At 39.9% G+C, this 18,454-nt stretch overlaps 2 long non-coding RNA genes across 2 annotated transcripts; both read left to right on the top strand.

The window, feature by feature from the left end:
- Positions 1-10,165: 10,165 nt before the first annotated feature.
- Positions 10,166-17,748, top strand: LOC125289639. The gene is made up of 3 exons (XR_007192661.1): positions 10,166-10,384; positions 15,645-15,777; positions 17,128-17,748. It is a non-coding gene; the product is annotated as an uncharacterized LOC125289639 (long non-coding RNA).
- On the top strand, positions 10,768-14,104 carry LOC125289640. The gene is made up of 2 exons (XR_007192662.1): positions 10,768-10,946; positions 13,508-14,104. It is a non-coding gene; the product is annotated as an uncharacterized LOC125289640 (long non-coding RNA).
- Positions 17,749-18,454: the final 706 nt, after the last annotated feature.

Genomic DNA, 18,454 nt, shown 5'->3' with positions numbered 1-18,454 from the left:
AACGTACCTGCAGTAAAAACAGTGCATGTCCGATAAACATCCTCAGATTTATTTCGGCTTCAAGAAGAAATGGGAATTACACTTCATGTGAACATCGTCCTATCCTTATTAGATGTTCGCCTGTGTAAATTACAGTCCTTGTAGGAAGCGTTCATTGTTTTTCCAAACCACTTTTAACTTCCAACAAAATTACGTCTCACTGCAACGATGCGCCATCTAGTGGACAAACGACTACTTATCGCCAATACTGAAAATGCAGCCATGATGATGATGATGATGATGAATATTTATTTTGGCTTTCTTTTAATCCTACTGAATTTGTAATTATGTATCGGCCGTTCTAATACCGATAGTATGTGGGTGCCTGTGTGTGTGTGCATGTGTATATGTGTGCACCGCCATCTACAGGCCAATGAGTGTACAGTCACTAAATGTACACATAACTTAATTTTTTTAGACCCCCCCCCCCATGGATGAAATTCTACGAAACTTGGCATACCCCCAGAGAATGCCAGGTCAATCATACACATAAAATTTGGTGCAGTTCTGAACATCAGAATAATATTGCATTTTCATTTTTTTACCGGGGCAAACATACGGCCCCCTGGAGGCAAACATACAGAAAAAATTGGTCATCCTAGGCCCTACAGTTCTCAAGATATTCACAGAAACCTGTGTTCGCCCCACCCTCCTTCGGGGGTCCAGTACAGCTGGGGGCTACAGATCAAAACGAAAACCGATGGTTCCATGCTATCCATGTGGGGTTACATGCCCACCAAGTTTCGCGGTACCCGGTCTTTCAGTGTCCCGAATCCTTGTTGGTGTAATGGTCACTAAATGTACACATAAATTATTTTATTGTAAGGCCCCCATGAACGAAAGTTCACAAAACTTGGCATGCATTCGAGGGTGTCATAATGATCCTACACTTTCAATTTCGTGCAGTTTTGACCATGTCAGCCAGAGATATTGTGGTGAAAACACCTAATTTTTGCTTTTTAATTTTTAACTAGGTGGCGCTATACATGAAATAAGTGGTAATGGGATGGGTTGACATGCCCCCTTAAGACCAACATACAAAAAAAGGTGGACCTCCTAGGCCCCACGGTTCTCGAGATATTCACAGAAAACTGTCTCCGGCCACCTACAGGCCAGTTGGTGTATAGTAACATAAATTAATTTATTGTGTGGCCCCCCATGAACGGAATTCGACGAAACTTGGTGTGCATTCAGAGGGTGTCATAATGATCCTACACTTCCAATTTCGTGCAGTTTTGACTATGTTAGGTCACAGATACCTGCGACATACAACACCTCATTTTTACTTTTTTTTTGTGTTTAACTAGGTGGCGCTATACATGAAATGAGTGGTTATGGAATGGGTTGACATGGCCCCTTGAGATCAACAAACAAACAAAAATGCAGTCCAGCGGGGGGGCTACAGATCACTTCGCTGCGCGGCGGTCATAATAACACTATGGGTGGGATAGGGTATTGGGGGCTTAGTTGATGGGTTGTCACCGGGATACAGAGCTACAGTCCAGTCGGATGACAGCTACAGAAAATAAGCTTCCTCTGAACCTGCTGGTTCGGGTGCAGAGAGACCATAGAGAATGCTGTTGTAGTACTCCAGTCTTGAGGCGATGAGGGCATGGATGAGAATGATGCATTGTTGAGCTGTCTGGTCACAGTAACACAAGACCCATCCTGTCAGACTAGGCCAGAAGTCCCGTCACCGGAATGATGTAGAGGACTCTGAGACAGTCATGTGGCGCCTTTGACCAGTGGCCATAATACAGAAGACCCCTGGCCAGTCAATGAGCAGTGCTTGACAAGCATCATGTGTAGAAGACCCATTTTGCAAAACAATGTAGACACCCATCTATTCTTAGGAGCAGTCCTTCTATAGCTGGCTGGAACAGCTGCAGAAAAATTCCTGGACTTTGCCTTGCTCCTTCCTGGCCTGTGCCTTGCTCCTTCCTGGCATGTCTGGTCTCACTATGTCTTTCTGCTTTGGTGATGAGCCTGACAACAGCTGACAACCTGGAAATTAGAAATAAAAGTGTACATAGAAAGACATGTTAAAACATACTGATGACTAAAGTTCACCTATACAACACAGGCCTATGCCTTTAATATAGTGCGCCAAAGTATTTCAGGAGGTGGAACACGGCCTAATTAATGTTAATGGATTGGTTTAGGTGGTTGAATCAGCTGTCCCTTAATAGTGTAGGCCAAAATGTATCAGCTGAACAATTTGTTTCTCGCTCTACAATATGGGCCTATGTATGCCTTATGATATGTCAAAGTCAGTAGGAAAGTGGGACATGTCTTAATTTATACTAATTGATATCTAGAGGCTATTGGATTTCAGAAAATATATGGTTTAGGTGGTCAATTCAGCTGTCCCTTAATAGTATAGGCCAGAATGTATGAGTACAATCTACAATATGGGCCTATATTTAGCACAGCAACAACCATATCTAGACATATCTAAACCATATCAAGACTATATAAATATACAACACAACTACCTCTATTTTTTTTTTTATATATATATGTCCTATATTTCTATATTGATACATACATGTTCTATATTTCAGTCTTGCACTTTAATTTAATGTTTATTGTCTATGGCTATGTCTATAGTATGTCTATGTCTGTATTTAAAGTATGTCTATGTCTGCATGGGAAAGTAAGAAACGAAATTTCAATTTTTTGTATGACCAGTGCATGTAAAGAAATTGACAATAAAAGCCGACTTGACTTGACTTGACTTGATCTACCATAGCAAAATCGCAGTAAAAGTAATGTAAAAATGACGTAAAAAACCTGCCAATTGTCCTCTGTTTCCACTGCTGCAGTAGATCATGATGTGAGGATGCGCTCCATAACACACCTGTTAATGGAAGCAAGGACTGAGGTGTCAAGGCCAGCATGCTTCAGCCTCTTCAGGAACTAAACAAATGAGTAGCCAAACAAGGACAAACAAGGCTGTGGTGTTCCGAACACAGAAATAACTAAAAGGTATTAGTTTTGTAGTTTTGCCATCTGTGATTGGTAATGAGATAATGGAGGTCTCTGATAGGGTTGTTCACTAAAATATAAATACGAGTATCCGCCTCTGGGGCGCTCTCTTGGTATTGTGATGTTGGCTAGAGAAGTGGCTGTGTTTAATAAAAGCAAACTTTGATTTCGTACCCTGCCGTGTGCTATTCCAGTTGTCTGCTTAAACAAGTTTAGAACATTTGTATTAGTGTGCAATACACAACAAAGGCCTTGTTTACATGCTGGCTGTCTTGTAGTTTGACACCATTCTCCTTTCTGTGAGTGTTCTGTTGGAGTTATATAATGAAATGCAACCCATACATCAGGATATCAGGAGCAAGGATCTGTGAAAACATAGTAGAGGGGAGAAGAAAAAAAAGACATAAAGATACAGTGGGTCCCAGTTAAGAATTGACACCTTATTCACCATCAAGGTGATTCACGCAGCTGGGTGAAATGTACACTGTAAAAAATGACCGTGAAATTTACATAAAAACTATGTGAAATCCCTACAGAAAAGTATTGTAAACCCAAAAACATATATTTTTTGTTTAACTCACAGTGAACTTTTGTAAACTATTAAACAGAATATTTTTTTATATTTACAACAATAACATGTGATTATAATCAAATTTATTTGTTAAAACTACATATATTGCTATAAAAAAACGAGAAATACTGTAATACTCATAACAAAATAATTGTGTTAATTTGACATGTAAATATTGTAAAAATTATACTTTTAGTCAGTTGTTTTTAAAAATACAAACAATATATGTAAGCCACTTTACACGATTATGCTGTACTTTTGATATGATTGATGAAATGATGCAAATTGAGGTAATAAAAATGGTTTCACAAAATATATCTAAAAATATAGGCCACAATTAGTCTATAATAACATTGTAACATTAATAACATTAATTTAGGCTATTTGTAGCATATTGTGTAGTGTGTTTATAAGACATTAGAATTATTGATATACAAAGTTCTGTTCAGTCCTAATCCTCATATGCCTTAAGCTCATTTTAGTCTTTACATTTTAATGTCTTAGCCTAGGCCTACTGGATTTTGTACATAGGCCTATTGATAAAATAATAATAATTTTTGAGCATTGTGTCATTATCACAGGCTAAACAACCAAACATGCCTTCACTAACATTTCTTTATGATTTATTTGTAGCCTATAGGCTACTGTATTTATAGAGTGTGTGTAATGAATTAAAATTATTGATATATGCAATATATCAATAATTATATTGACTGATCCAATAACAGCTCAGGTCAGGCCCACCCATCGCATTTTGGCCCAGAGCCAGGATTTTGTATGCCATCAGAAGTTAATCGAAGTTGCCTACACGAAATTGCGGCGGATGCCGGTAGTGACAATAGTGCAAAAGTAACACCAATGAAAATTCAAAAATACAATATTGCAAGTAGGCTAGCAAATGTCAGCAACATGTTGAAGTTCGATGAGTTTGAACGAGGATGTAAGCAAGCATACAGAGGGACAGTGAGCAGGTGGTGGAGCCTTGCGGCTACATGATAAGAACTCAGTGGTGGAGCAGGTAGGCTATGTGTGACATGCCATGCTGACGATGATGATTATGATGACTTATTAATTGCGATAATGTAATGATGTGGTTATGATAACCTAAGGCCGTGCTGTGATTATAATAACAAACAGCGTAGGCTAACTTAAATGTTCTAAATGAATGATTTGCAACCCCGGACAGCAAAAGAGTGTCAAATCGATGTTAATTGTTGGTCAGATTGATCAGTTTCCGTCAGACGCCCCAAATTCAACATCGATGACATGAGTGGTGGTTGGTCTCTCAAAGTAGAGCGTCGAAAGGGTTCTATCTTGGAAGGGTTAATTATCATGGTAAAGATGGGCTAAAAGACTATAGACTGACGGAAATGTAGGCTACAAAACAACAAGTCATATTCATGCACAAGCCAACTAATAGTCCAGTGGACAGAAAGGTGAACCTGGAAATGTTGAGTACACCAAAGTTTTATGATGGAAATATATAGTATGGGTTCCCAGCATGCAGAAACTAATTTGCATATGTTGGGCAATTTGTGTAATTGATTGATCCATATCTGACATCTTCAAGATTCAAAAGCACTTTTTAAACTTTAAACTCTCATTAAGCTGATTTTGCTGAGTTTTTGGGGGCGATTTAGACGGATTTTTGGAGGATAAAAATGTTCAGTGTTTAGGAATAATTTGGATCCTCAAGTTATTTCTGAATTCCACAATCATTTTGGAAATAGCTATTCACTGGCCCTCTGCTGTGACTCACAATTGAGTAACAAAGGGAAGAACTAGCCTCTACTACTCCTCACTGTCCTCATCCGTTGTCCTGTCGCCATCTTCTCCAGACTCTTCCTCCCTGTCCTTCTGCTGTTTTTGCTCTGTAAATATATTGCCACATGTAACATCACTGCCTTTGCAGAAACAATAATTAGTACAGGCCAGGCCTGCAGCTGCACTTTCCAGATACATGTATACACAGTTTTAACCCAGCTTTGCAGTTACTGCTGATAACATCTAAAAAATCAGGAGGAGCAACAGGACTTGAATAGAGGGTGGGCAAGTTCCTCTCCTTTCTTCATACCTGTCTTCTAACTCCCTCCAAATGCAGTTATATTCACAGCCGGTGGATCAGGACGGTCTGCTGCTTTCCAAAGCAGCACCTGTAGATGGGCACGTTTTCCATGGAGGAGCAAGTTGCGTTCTGTAGGAGACAGTGGAGGAGCCGGGAGTGTGAGATCTCACCGGATAAATTACTGCACTGGCCTACCGGGCCCGGCCCAGGGGCCCAAGGGGTCAGGGCGCCCTGAAGCCCAAGCCTTTGCATGAAATCATTGCCTCAATATCACATCAGGATGTAGGCTATGAATCTGACTAAATTTAGTATTGGCCATCCCCAAAATGCACCAGAATACAGGAAATCACATCAAACAAATTAAAACATTTCTGAGGAAGGACCTCCAAACCCCCCTTCCACATTTGCGACAATTAATGGGGGGCCCTTAATACATCTGGGCCCAGGGGCCCGAAAGTTCATAATCCGTCCATGCTCACCACTAGGTGGAGGCCCAAGCAAAAGGATCCGAAGAGAACCCTTGTAAGGGGTACTAAAAAGCTTACAGAGGCCTTCAGTAGAAGCCGCAGGAGGAGACCAGCCGTCGCCTGGACCTAGCTACGGGAGAAATGCTTGCCTGAAGGCTGGCCTGGGCGCTGACTTCACTGAGAGAAGACCTTGAGCCCCTGCCCCCGCCGGACAGCTTTAGGCTGGTGTTGGCAGTGGCCCTGGCTGCAGAGCAGAGGTGGAGCGGCAATGAGGTGGTGCCTTTAGGATGGACGGTTGGCAGAGCCTGTCCGAGTTGGCCTGTTCGCCGGTGCTCTTTAGAAAAATAAGGGGGGGAAAAGTTTGTTGTGTGAAATCCGATGGCACGAGCCAGAGAGAAGGTCTAGGCCTTGGCGCGATCGTGGGGGTGTGGAGTGGCCGAAACAGCGGAGGACAGCTCTGTGACAAGGCAGCAGAGGAGGGACGCCAAGGCTTATTACTTAAACGAAGTTACAGCAGCTATTAGGCCCGAGGTGCAGTGAAATGGCGTCATCTGGTGGTCATACAATTCACCCGCTATTAGACCCGAAGTGCAGGAGAAGTGGATATTCAACCACGCCATCCTTCAGGTCGCAGCAACACGTATGTGTACTTTAGGTGCTGTGTCATGCTGCCATCTAGTGGTTGTGGAATATTTAACACCCATTATAGTTCTGGGAATAGATGTGCCCTCGAATAAATGTTGTACTTTGTTACAAATTATTTGGGTAATCCATCTGATAAATTGTGTTTTTCTTTTTATACTTCGTACCTTTATAAATTGAAGTGTATCATGAAGGTACCTTTTTCAATGTCATTACTCTGACATTCGACATTAGTCGACCATAAATTTGGGCAATGGGCACATTGTTAGGGGTTGACACTTTGCATAAGATTTCTCCACATTACTTGATCCAAATTCTGTGATTTTTGTTGTATAAATGTTGTACAATTATGTAGTTTCGTATCAAAGTGGAATGGTTCTTTTCATAAGTCAGCGGCGTTAGTTCGAGCACATAATTGACGTTTTGTTTACATGTGTTCAATGTAAGTCAATGAGAGCCGGTGTTATACAGTAACTGGCTTTCATGTTAACTGGCTGGAATGTTTACTTTGCCTCTGGAGTTAACGTAACCGCCCCCTTCTTTTGCAGATGTGTTCAGCTGATGATTTAGCCTCCGATACCTGGCCGCAGATTCGTCTGTTTAACTGAAGTTCAAATAGACATGTTTGTGATGCTCCACTTTGTTGTTTAATAAAGCTTTACAACACGATGTGTCGGCGTTGGAAGTGTCAGGTTGTCTGTAGTAGGCTAGGCTTCATGCGCTGGACCATGAATAGCCACCAAATAAATAAAACAAAATAAACTCCACGTGGGTCTGGAACCACTACTAAATTAAACTGCTTGCATGATAAACCTTTTAAGTGTACCAATTAATTACTTACATGTACATATCACATGTATGTTGTGTCTTCGATGTCTTGGAACAGGTCGATTAATTCACATGTACTGTGTGGTGTAACAGCAGACACGTTTCAACACATCAATTACAGGATGCATGACATCATTGACAGGATGTATATAATATGTACATGTAAGTACTTAACTGGTACACTTTATTTGAATGGGTTTATTCCACTGTATCAAAAGAGTAATAAATAACACAGTTGATACATGTACTACAGTATGTAGGGTAATGGCAGACATGTTCCAAGACACCAATGACACAACATGTAATGTAATATGTAATTGTCAGTGGGCAATTCCACGGAAAATTGACTTTTTGTCACATCTATAACGCCAGTGAAATGCCTTGGCATTTGTATGATGTGAATGTTACTATTCATTTTTTGTGCATTTCTTCTCATGTACATTCTTCAGCCAAAAATAGCAAATGCTCAAATTTTATGTAATCATTCACATCATACCATACCATCATACCACCATACCACCAAGTACTTAGTACTTATGCCACTGTATCAAAGAGCAATAAGTGTGTACCAACACAGTTGATGTAGTGAATTAGTAGACCTGTTCCAAGACATCGAAGACACAACATACATGTCATATGTACATGTAAGTAATTAACTGGTACACTTAATAGGTTTATTCCACTGTATCAAAGAGTAACAAGGTTGTAGCAGCACAGCTGTTACAAGGATACAAGGATACAAGGAAGTTTATTGTCACATGCATATAGTTACTGGAAGTAAGAAATGCAGTGAAATTATGTCTGGTGTCAGCCTATTTGTGCATTTATATAAATGTAGCGTGACAAGTGTGTGTTTACATGCAGGACTAACTTCAGTTCAGACCGACAACCTGTTCTGTATTGCTCTCTCTCTGTATATATGTATATGTATGTGCACACACACACACACATTACATACACACACATATAAATGTAGCGTGACAAGTGTGTGTTTACATGCAGCACTAACTTCAGTTCAGACCGACAACCTGTTCTCTCTCTCTCTCTCTCTCTCTCTCTATATATATATATATATATATATATATATACACAGTACAGTGGTGGAGGAAGTACTGAATCTCAGTACTTAAGTAAAAGTACAAATACACAGAGAAATATTTACTTTAGTAAAAGTAGTACCACAATGACAACCCTACTTAAGTAAAAGTAAAAAGTACCTGCTTTTAAATGTACTTTAAGTATTAAAAGTAAAGGTATTTGCATAATGATTTATTATTTTAATATCTATATTCTAAAAAAGAAATAGTATGGGCTGTGGCATTTTAATTAAGCTAGTTTTAGGTTAGGCTATATTCGACTAGATAGTTTTAAGCTAATGCAATTGTGCTTACCATCTGTGGCCCAGTTTACATTCTGACCTACAATTCTAGAGACTGTAATTCTGGTTATCTACTAGGGTGATCTGCTGAGTATATCATTCAGCAAAACACAAGAGCCTGAAGTTTAACGGGGTAGACCAGGGAAACGTCGGGTGGATCGTAATGCCAATTCTGCTGATTGAACAGAAAAACAGAAAAGTTGCTGAGAAAGATGTCTTTATGATTAGGTTCAGTTTCACTTGCGCAGACCCCCCAATTGTAGACTATGCATCTTTATTTGATCACACACAATTAAGAAATATTTTCTAATCTGGAAAATGCTACGTTTTTTCCGGCCAGCGGTTCTATAATAGTCCACCATTCATTTGTGCCGCAAATGATCAGACGTGTGACAGAACCATGGGCATAGCAATCTCATCGGAGAGGAGGCCCTAACGCTGCAGATAACAGACAGAGAAAGGCACAGTTGCATGTCCAGTGTAGCCATGGGTCTGGTGAATATAGCCTACCGAATGCAGATGGCTACAAGCTCACGCTTTGCCTGGTCTAGACTAGAAGCTTATGTTTCAAAGATTTAGAAGCTGGGCACGTATAGCGCTCCAGAATCTGTGGTAGCAACCCCGCCCCCTGGTAAAACAAAAGTGTTTGTCAGAGAGAGAAAAAATCTGATCATAAAATGTATCGTAAAAAGGAACGATGGTGTTGTAAAAATGTAGCGGAGTAAAAGTACAGATAATTGCTGTAAAATGTAACGAAGTAAAAGTCAAAAGTATGCACTATAAATTCTACTTAAGTAAAGTACAAATCGTGGAATATTTACTTAAGTACAGTAACGAAGCATTTGTACTTCGTTACATTCCACCATATATATATATATATATATATATATATATATATATATATATATATATGTGTGTGTGTGTGTGTGATATATATATATATATATATATATATATATATATATATGTGTGTGTGTGTGTGTGATATATATATATATATATATATATGTGTGTGTGTGTGTGTGTGTGAGTAATGACATACATACACACATACAGTATATCGATGCAATACATATGTATATGCATCGATATACTGTATGTGTGTGTGTATATACACACACACACATACAGTATATCGATGCATATACATATGTATTGTATGTAGTATTGCATTACTCTAATTTGGTTTGTTCTATTGACATGGAATGAATGAACAGGCACACGTGACTATGGAGTAGGTCTACTTCACAATTCAGATTTTCAGATGGTGCGTTGTGGCTGACAACGGCCCTAAAATCTCGAGTGTCTAGGTTTATTGCTGGTTCCTGGTTGCTGTAGTGCAATGTCATCTGCTGGCCGTGCCGCGCAATAGCGCCACAACATATGTAATTTCACTGGACATTACGGTAATCTTGTTTTTCCTTACTATTCGTGTCATCCAGCTAACATATTGCTTAATTCTTTTGACATTTCGTTCCTTTATAAATTGTAATGTAATATAAAAGGTACGTTTTTGAATGTCATTACTCTGACATGTGAGGGATAACGGCCACCGACGTGACCTGTTATACGTGACTCATGGACAAGGGGAAATGCCATTAACTCGGCGTCACGCAGTTTTCTTAATATCGATATTTCTCCACATTACTTGATCCAAATTCTGTAATTTTTGCTGGATAAATGTTGTACAAAAATGTAGTTTCGTATCAAAGTGGAATGGTTGTTGTCATAAGTCAGCGGCGTTAGTTTGAGCACATAATTGAGGTTTTGTTTACATGTGTTAAATATAAGTCAATGGGCGCCGGTATTCGGCCAATGGCGGCGCCCAAAGAATCTTTTGCCGGATAGCGAGACAGCGGTCCTGAAACGTGCCAGACAAGCTGAGTAGAAGCTACGGTTAGCTTGTAGTCTAGGTTCTTTTAAACATGCATCCACAACTATGTGAACATGAGCTTTAAGGCTAAATTGGTGAGCTTTGCTTATTATTCACCAAAATTGCTTAATATCGTGTCCATCGTGTGTTAGCTGCAAATTCGTAGCCATTAGCGGCGCTAACGTTATCCACTTTGTCTGTAGCTAGCCTTGCTGCTAGTTGCACTGCAGGTATTGCATAGACGGCCAGCGTTTTTTAAGGAAAAACTTGGCTGTAAACACTAGGCTTTTTATCGAAGGTCCACAAGAATTGTCGCTGTCCTCCAGTTTATCCGGTTTTGGATGCAATGCGTTGTTGGCATACTATACTGATATAAAATAAATAATCTTTGGATGTTTAATCTAATATTTACTCTTGGGCAGTTCCAGAGTTATGGATGTGACAATTGGACTCATATTGGTAAACAAAATGCCTTAGAGTGGGGGCAAAATTAGTATCAGTGAATTCATTTGCATAACTTTTAATGTAACCTCTGTCCTCTGAATACTGAGAAATCCTCAAATTTCATATAATCAATTTCATCCTAAGAATACAAGACATTTTATCAGCGTTATGGATGTGACATGAAATGGACACACTTTTGTGAGAGATTACAGGTTTTCTACAAACTCATTTAGCATGAAGGAGACTTGAATGACACAAAAAGTGTGTTTTTGAAACTATGCGTCATTTTCGTAATGCATTATGTAGGAAAAACTGGCATTATGGATGTGACGGTTTCACGTTATGGATGTGACATGTCTGAACCAGTCCTCGACAAACTACATAAAACACATACTTATGTAGTGAATTTTGATATGAAACAATTGAAATAGTAATCATGAAAAACTAGCGATGAAATTATTGCTTCCTCAGTGCCCACTAAGATCCACAGGACGAATCAGGACAACAAGTCATTTAAAATATAAAAAAGACATTTATTTTTTTCTTTTACCGTCATCAATTTTGGTCAGTGATTCCCGGGTTACTGAGACACCAGGGAACATGAAACTTGGTGGCCACTCCCCTAAATAACTATCCCTACCTCAACTGTTGCACCCAAGATAACAAAATATTTATGGTATGTTAGTCTCAAGAGCCCGCATCAACCTAACCCATACCCACTCATTTGTGATTTGCACACATAAAGTACGCGCACGTGCACACACACGCACATGCGCACACACACACACACACTCGCACACATACAGGCAGGCAAGCACACACATAAACACATACAGACAGGCAAGCACACAGACACACACACACACACACACACACACACAGGCACACATACGCATGTGCGCATGCAAACACACACGCACACACAGGCACGCACATGCACACACACAGACACACACTCACTCTTATAAACAAAGGCAAACTCACAGCACACACTCATTTACATGCACATGAGTTGCAGGAGTAGGAGATGGAGACAAATTGACAAGCGTGATTTATTTTTGCGAAGAGAATATGCAGGACTGAGAGGCGGTCATAATTTGTACCGCTATGTGGTACATCTAGTTTATTGCTGCCCTTACTCATGTTACTCTGTGGGTATTAGCTACAGAGGACCTGACACTTATGCTGTCATATCGTGTCACATTTAAAATTGAACTGTGTTAAGCAGACGTGAACGGCAGGCTGAACAGATCTGCAACAGAAGAAGGTTGCTATGTTAATTCCAGCTGCAAAGTCAGCCATCTTCACCAGCTAACACGATAATCCAGTTACTGTACAACAACAGTATGACAGTTACAGGAAGATAATCGCTCAGATTTTCGTTATTAGGCCACTTGAAAATAGGCTATGGCTATGCTAATCACTGGAGGTATTTTAACATTATGTTTGTTTTGCTAATGGTTAGGCAAGGCCTCCCTGAGGTTTTGATCATCCTAATAATCTTTGAAATGTCAATTGTAAACACTAAGTTGAAATGCGTTGAAACTGACATGCCACCAGAACAGACGTTTTATCGGCTTTGAGGTATAATAAAGTCCCCAGTCTTGTAAATTCACATTATGTAACATCCATAATGCACCATTAAAGGTTTTAAAAGTAAGAAAGGGGCACAATTTGGTCATAACACTTTACATTGATATAAATCAGCTTTGCTCAGACACTATGGACATTGTCGCATCAACACTGTATGTGTAGCATAAACTTTTCCTATAAAATGTTATGGATGTGACATGGCCATGGAACTTGCTGACTTAAAAACAAAAGCCTTACAAATGTAAGGAGTTGTGCTCTTAAAGGCAAGCTGAGCATAGACATTGCTCTACCATTCCCTTGTCAATCTGGAATTTGTCGAATGACACAATTTGTTTGAACCTTGGGTCCATTTATCCACATTTTAAATATGTATAATATTACCATGTGAAAAATGTTGTTTCTGTATGGTTGCACACCATATTTATGATGTAAAAAGAGTGTCATTCTCCATCAAATTCAATCAGATCAGTTACAAACAATAAAATATAGACCTAAATGAGGATTTTAACAACAGTTCTATTTGCGTTTGCACAACTTTTTTTTCCATGGTAAGGATGACCTTTGCATGGAATTGCCCTCTTTGCTTCTTTGCTTTGTGTGCTTTTTGTACGTCTCACAGGAGCAGTGAGGAAGAATCGCAGGTTGATGCCTAACTTTAACGTTAGGCCATTGGGCTAGTTTTTGCCCTGGTCCTCTGACATCCATCCGTGAACGGCGCTGCTATTCACCGTCTGCTCGAAAATATTTCTCAGGACAGCTACTAGCCTCTGCGAGAGATCTGCCGCTGCTACGACCAAGGAACTGCTGCTGACCTGCGAGCTGCCATGATAGCAGCCTGCCCTGCAGTCAGGATTGAGTAGCCTAGCTAACGTCGAAGAACTCTCACGAAACAACTGTCGCTGTCAAAGTCCACCGACCCGCTGATCTGCAGGATCGCCCAACTGTTCTGTGCTTTCAGTGCTCCCCAGACTGCCAGTAATCTTCCTCCGACACAGCTGAGCGCCGTCGTCATCATCATCAGGACATCAGCCGGTTAGATGCAACGGCCATATGTTAACATGACATTTTCTTTCAGTGCGTTTAGCGGAGTTTGTTTATCAACATAAGCCGTATATTTCACATATTGGTTTGTGTTATGTTCTAGGCCTAAGCTTAGGCTAGCGGACACAGTGTTCTCTTTTGCCTTTTTGAAATAAAAAACTATTTTAGAAAATTACAAATTGTGTGGGTCTTAATTGTCTGATATCTTAAATATGAATCACAGACCAGGGCCAGATGAGCCCCAGATGTAGAATATGAGTCTGGGCCAGATCCGCACCAAATGCCATGGCAATATTAACTGTACTGGGCCAGATCTGTCTGTCTGATCCGTAATTCCAGCCTGTTCCGGTATTGGCCAGTTGGAAGAAATGACCCCGGGGCAGGTCCGTTTAGAGGATCTGCGCCAAATGCTAATGAATATCTGGCCCAAATATATTTTGCTGTCTGGGAACTGTAGTCAAACATTTACGACTTACTCAGCTTTCAAGGGCCATTTTCATCATGTGCACAATGCACCTGCATCGCAAACTGCTCCTATAGCCGTTGTTGCGGATTTTAAATGTGCAGTTTCATTATGTGTCCGCCATTTTCACACTGTGAAAGAGCTAGTGTCTCACTTAAATTATCATATCGGAGAGGGCAGGTCTGTGTCGTGTCCAGTAAGTGGTTGTAAGCATGTGTTTACAAAAAAGTCATCATTTACTTCTCACATGTGTAGGAAGCATAAAGCATGCTCCCCAGATAGTATTGATGACATGTACAGAGAAACTCGCCCTCAGCCCCCAGATGTCATTGCCAGTACAGATGATTTAGAAAACACACATGAAGCCATGCCAACATCTAGTGCGGCCAGTGATATTCCAGAGAATAATAGTCAGTCTTATCTCAGAAACATGTGTCTCTTTTACCTTAAACTGCAAGGACAGCTTCTTATTCCTGCCTCTACTATACAGACTATTGTTGAGGAAATGCAACATGTGCACGAGTTAGGTTAAGCCTACACAATAACTAAAGTATGTTCTTTATTAAAATCTGTGACTGCATTAAAGAGGCAGATTTGTTCTTTGCCTGTCATCAGGGACACTTAAGAACAACATACTCCAGAAATCAGACATTCGCAAAGATGTTTAATTACACAGAACCCCAAAAAGTGGCAATGGAAATGGATGAAAACATGACACAAAAATGTGCTTACTACATACCAGTGGCAGAAACTCTAAAGAGCTTTTTACAGTCACATTTAGGGAGGAATGCACAGTCACAACAGTTTGGAGATCCTGATGCAGAGGTTTTTACAGATTTATATGATGGACAACATTTCAAATGTCACCAGTTCTTTAATGAAAACCCTGAAAGCCTCAAACTGATTTTGTACCAAGATTCATTTGAAATTGTGAATCCCCTGGGTTCTGCGAAAAAGACACACAAAGTTCTTGCAGTCTATCTTTCATTAGCAAATTTACCCATTCATTTGCGTTTAAATACTGATAATATGTTTTAGTCTTGCTGTGTGTTGAGAATGACCTTAAGCGTTTTGGAATAGCCAAAGTTTTCTCAGAGTTGTTGGCAGATCTGAAATCCTTGGAGACAGACGGAATAAATGTAGATGGAGAAACAGTAAAAGGGGGTCTTTACTGCATTGCTGGGGATAACTTGGGTTCTCATTGCATAGGTGGGTTTACAGAGAACTTCAGCCGCTCTCAATATTTTTGCAGGTACTGTGAAATCTCAAGAAGTGAGTTTGAGGCGGATCCGAATGCCTGTGGTCCTCCACGCACCCCAGAGACATATGACGCGGCGGTTGCTGATCTCCAGGCTGACAACATCCAAGGCGTCAGAGGAATAAAGGTAAACTCTATCTTTAATACCCTTTACACTTCAATGATAGCATAATGGGGGGCCCTATATGTAAACCGAAGCATTGAGAACTTTGGAAGTGTACAGACAGTTTATTAAAAAGATCGGTTATGTTTCTAAACTTTCACGTATACAAGCGGGCGACATCTTGGGAAAACAGTCACGTGACAGTTCAGCTTGCGTTGCTCCAGTCCAGCGTCGTGCAACGTGAGCTGAATTGTCACGTGACTTGTTTTCCCAAGATGGAGCAAGGTATGGTTTCTAAACTAATAAACTTTAGCGGTTTAGAAGAATCCGATTCAATGATCTATGCTAGGCTGGAGCTAAAAGTGATATCGCCAGACTCAGAGAACGGCTGGATGAACTGGAGAAAGGTAAAAATCAATTGTTTAACTCAAGGGGAAGTGGAAAATGAGTGTAATTCCCCAAATGGTGGAATATCCCTTTAAAGGAATTATCCGGAGTAAAATGCACTTTAGATCAATTTATGGATGATTGGGAGTACATACGTTGAGCAACATTTCCAGAAAGGTACTGGCTTGATGAAATTCATTTTGGACTCTCTATCCGACCACATAAAGACCTCGCGATACTTCGGTTTGGCTTTAGGGACCCTCTACTCACTACCACGTAAGTGTAATGTTGTTTGGAACTGTAGAAGAGGTATAAAAATAATGTTTTGTAGCAGCGAAATGACATGCCCGGGTCACTTCCAAAGGAACATGGCACAGTTTTATACAATTGGTTTATTCACTGTCCCCACTAGAGTTAGATAAGTGAGGGCAAAAACATTTTTGTCTACGTGCATGCTTTGTCGTAGTCCGGTAGCGCGGTTAGGTTAGTTTAGCATAGTGAATGGAATCCTTTGTAGCCAGATAGTACATTGTGAATAAAAGTGAGCCAACAAAAAAAAAAATCCCTAATTACATCTTGTGTCCTTCGTCTTCACGAGTTCAAATGGCAATGCAGATTAAGACGAGGCGATCTCCTAGGCAGGTATTGACTCGGGACTATATTGGGGCAAAGCACAGGTGAAGCACTGCTACTTGGGCGCAGAGATATCATGCTACACATAAGTACTTTTCTCACTCGCTACAGTGCTTCCTAATTTCATAAAACGGTGGAGTGTTCCTTTTACTAAGGCCGGGACTCAAGACGGACAGTGAGACCCAGACTAAGAGCTGGACTCAAGCTGACTCTCGGCCTTGCCTCTTGGTGTGGCCTGAGTCTCGGTCTTGGTCTGGCTCTTGAGTCTTTGCCGGGCTCGGACCCGGATTCAGACTTTTTTTTTTTTTTTTTTAACTGATCAATTAAAATGCTTAATATGCTTTTATTCTACAGGTGTTTTTTCTTGATAAACCCAGAAAAAGGAACCAAAGTAGAGAACAAAAACTCCAAGCATCATCACAACGTGAACCCTCGCGTCCTCACCCTGATACAGGAACTCTCTGTTTCATGAAGAGGTTATACTTTGCAGGAATGTTAGTATGGTATAAAACATATTTACTTTTCATTTATTCAATTAGAGATGTTTTTATTGCAAAAAATACCTTAGCAAACTGTGAGGGGGCTCACCTCTCCACAGATCTGATCTGTAATTTGGCCTGTTGGCATCACCTGATTGTCTCCATGGAGATAAGTTTTATGCCATACTGTGGAACATTCCAGACAGGGAGAGTGTGGTGTTGGCACTTAAACTTTGTGTGACAGAAATATGTTCTGATTTAAAGAGGTTAATGTCCAGATTTAGAGAGGCTTGTCTTCTGGATCATTTCAACTTGGATTCAGTCATAGTTAAAAGAACCATTACATGTAGGTTCTTTGCATGTTGTTTGTATACGTTGAAAAGAAAATGCATCCAATTGTTTTATGGCATACTGTGGAACATTCCAGACAGGGAGAGTGTGGGCTGTTGTTGTGCGCCTGGCACTTAAACTTTGTTAATTGATTCAGTCGAGCTAAAAGAACCATTACATGTAGCTTCTTTGCATGTTGTATATGTTAAAAAAATGCATCCAATTGTTTACAACTATTGACGATGGCTGTTAAATAAAATTCCCAAAAGTGACATTTTCCTCTTATCTTTTCTCAAGCTGTGTATTTACATGTTTTGGTGTAGGCTTATAATTCATTTTGCAAGTAAATCTTACATTATAACTTGATTATTAAAACATAAAAATATAGCATATTATGAATAGATTTTATGTATAATATACAGAACAACTCCATTTAAAATGCAAAGTTTTACTGTTGCACTACCATTTTCAACTATTTCTTTGTTTGATATTTGTCTGTAAATTTTATCATTTATTGATGCACAATAAGCAATTATCACATGTGAAAAATACAGGGAATGGTCTATTTATATACATCAGAGTTATGCGAAATTAACAAAAAAACATTGTAGACTTAACAGTTTTTAATGGGATTCATCCGTTCATTCATTCATTGTAAATCAATTTACATATTTTGTCAGTAAAGTTATTTACTGTGCTGCTGTATTTTTTACAGGAATACTCTGGTAACCACAGCTGCCAGCGTTTTCCTGTAAAAACGACAGGTTTTTTTTACAGTGTACAACTGCAGCCGCTTGGGGGCAGCATAGTCCGCTGTGGCGTTCTGCGGTTGAACCGGATCAGCAAGGGCTGTGATTGGCCGAGTTTTCAGT

Source organism: Alosa alosa, chromosome 24 (assembly GCF_017589495.1).
Source record: "Alosa alosa isolate M-15738 ecotype Scorff River chromosome 24, AALO_Geno_1.1, whole genome shotgun sequence".
Lineage (NCBI taxonomy): Eukaryota > Metazoa > Chordata > Actinopteri > Clupeiformes > Clupeidae > Alosa > Alosa alosa.
Note: the sequence above shows the minus strand (reverse complement) of the source record. Positions and strands in the feature narration are given on the sequence as shown.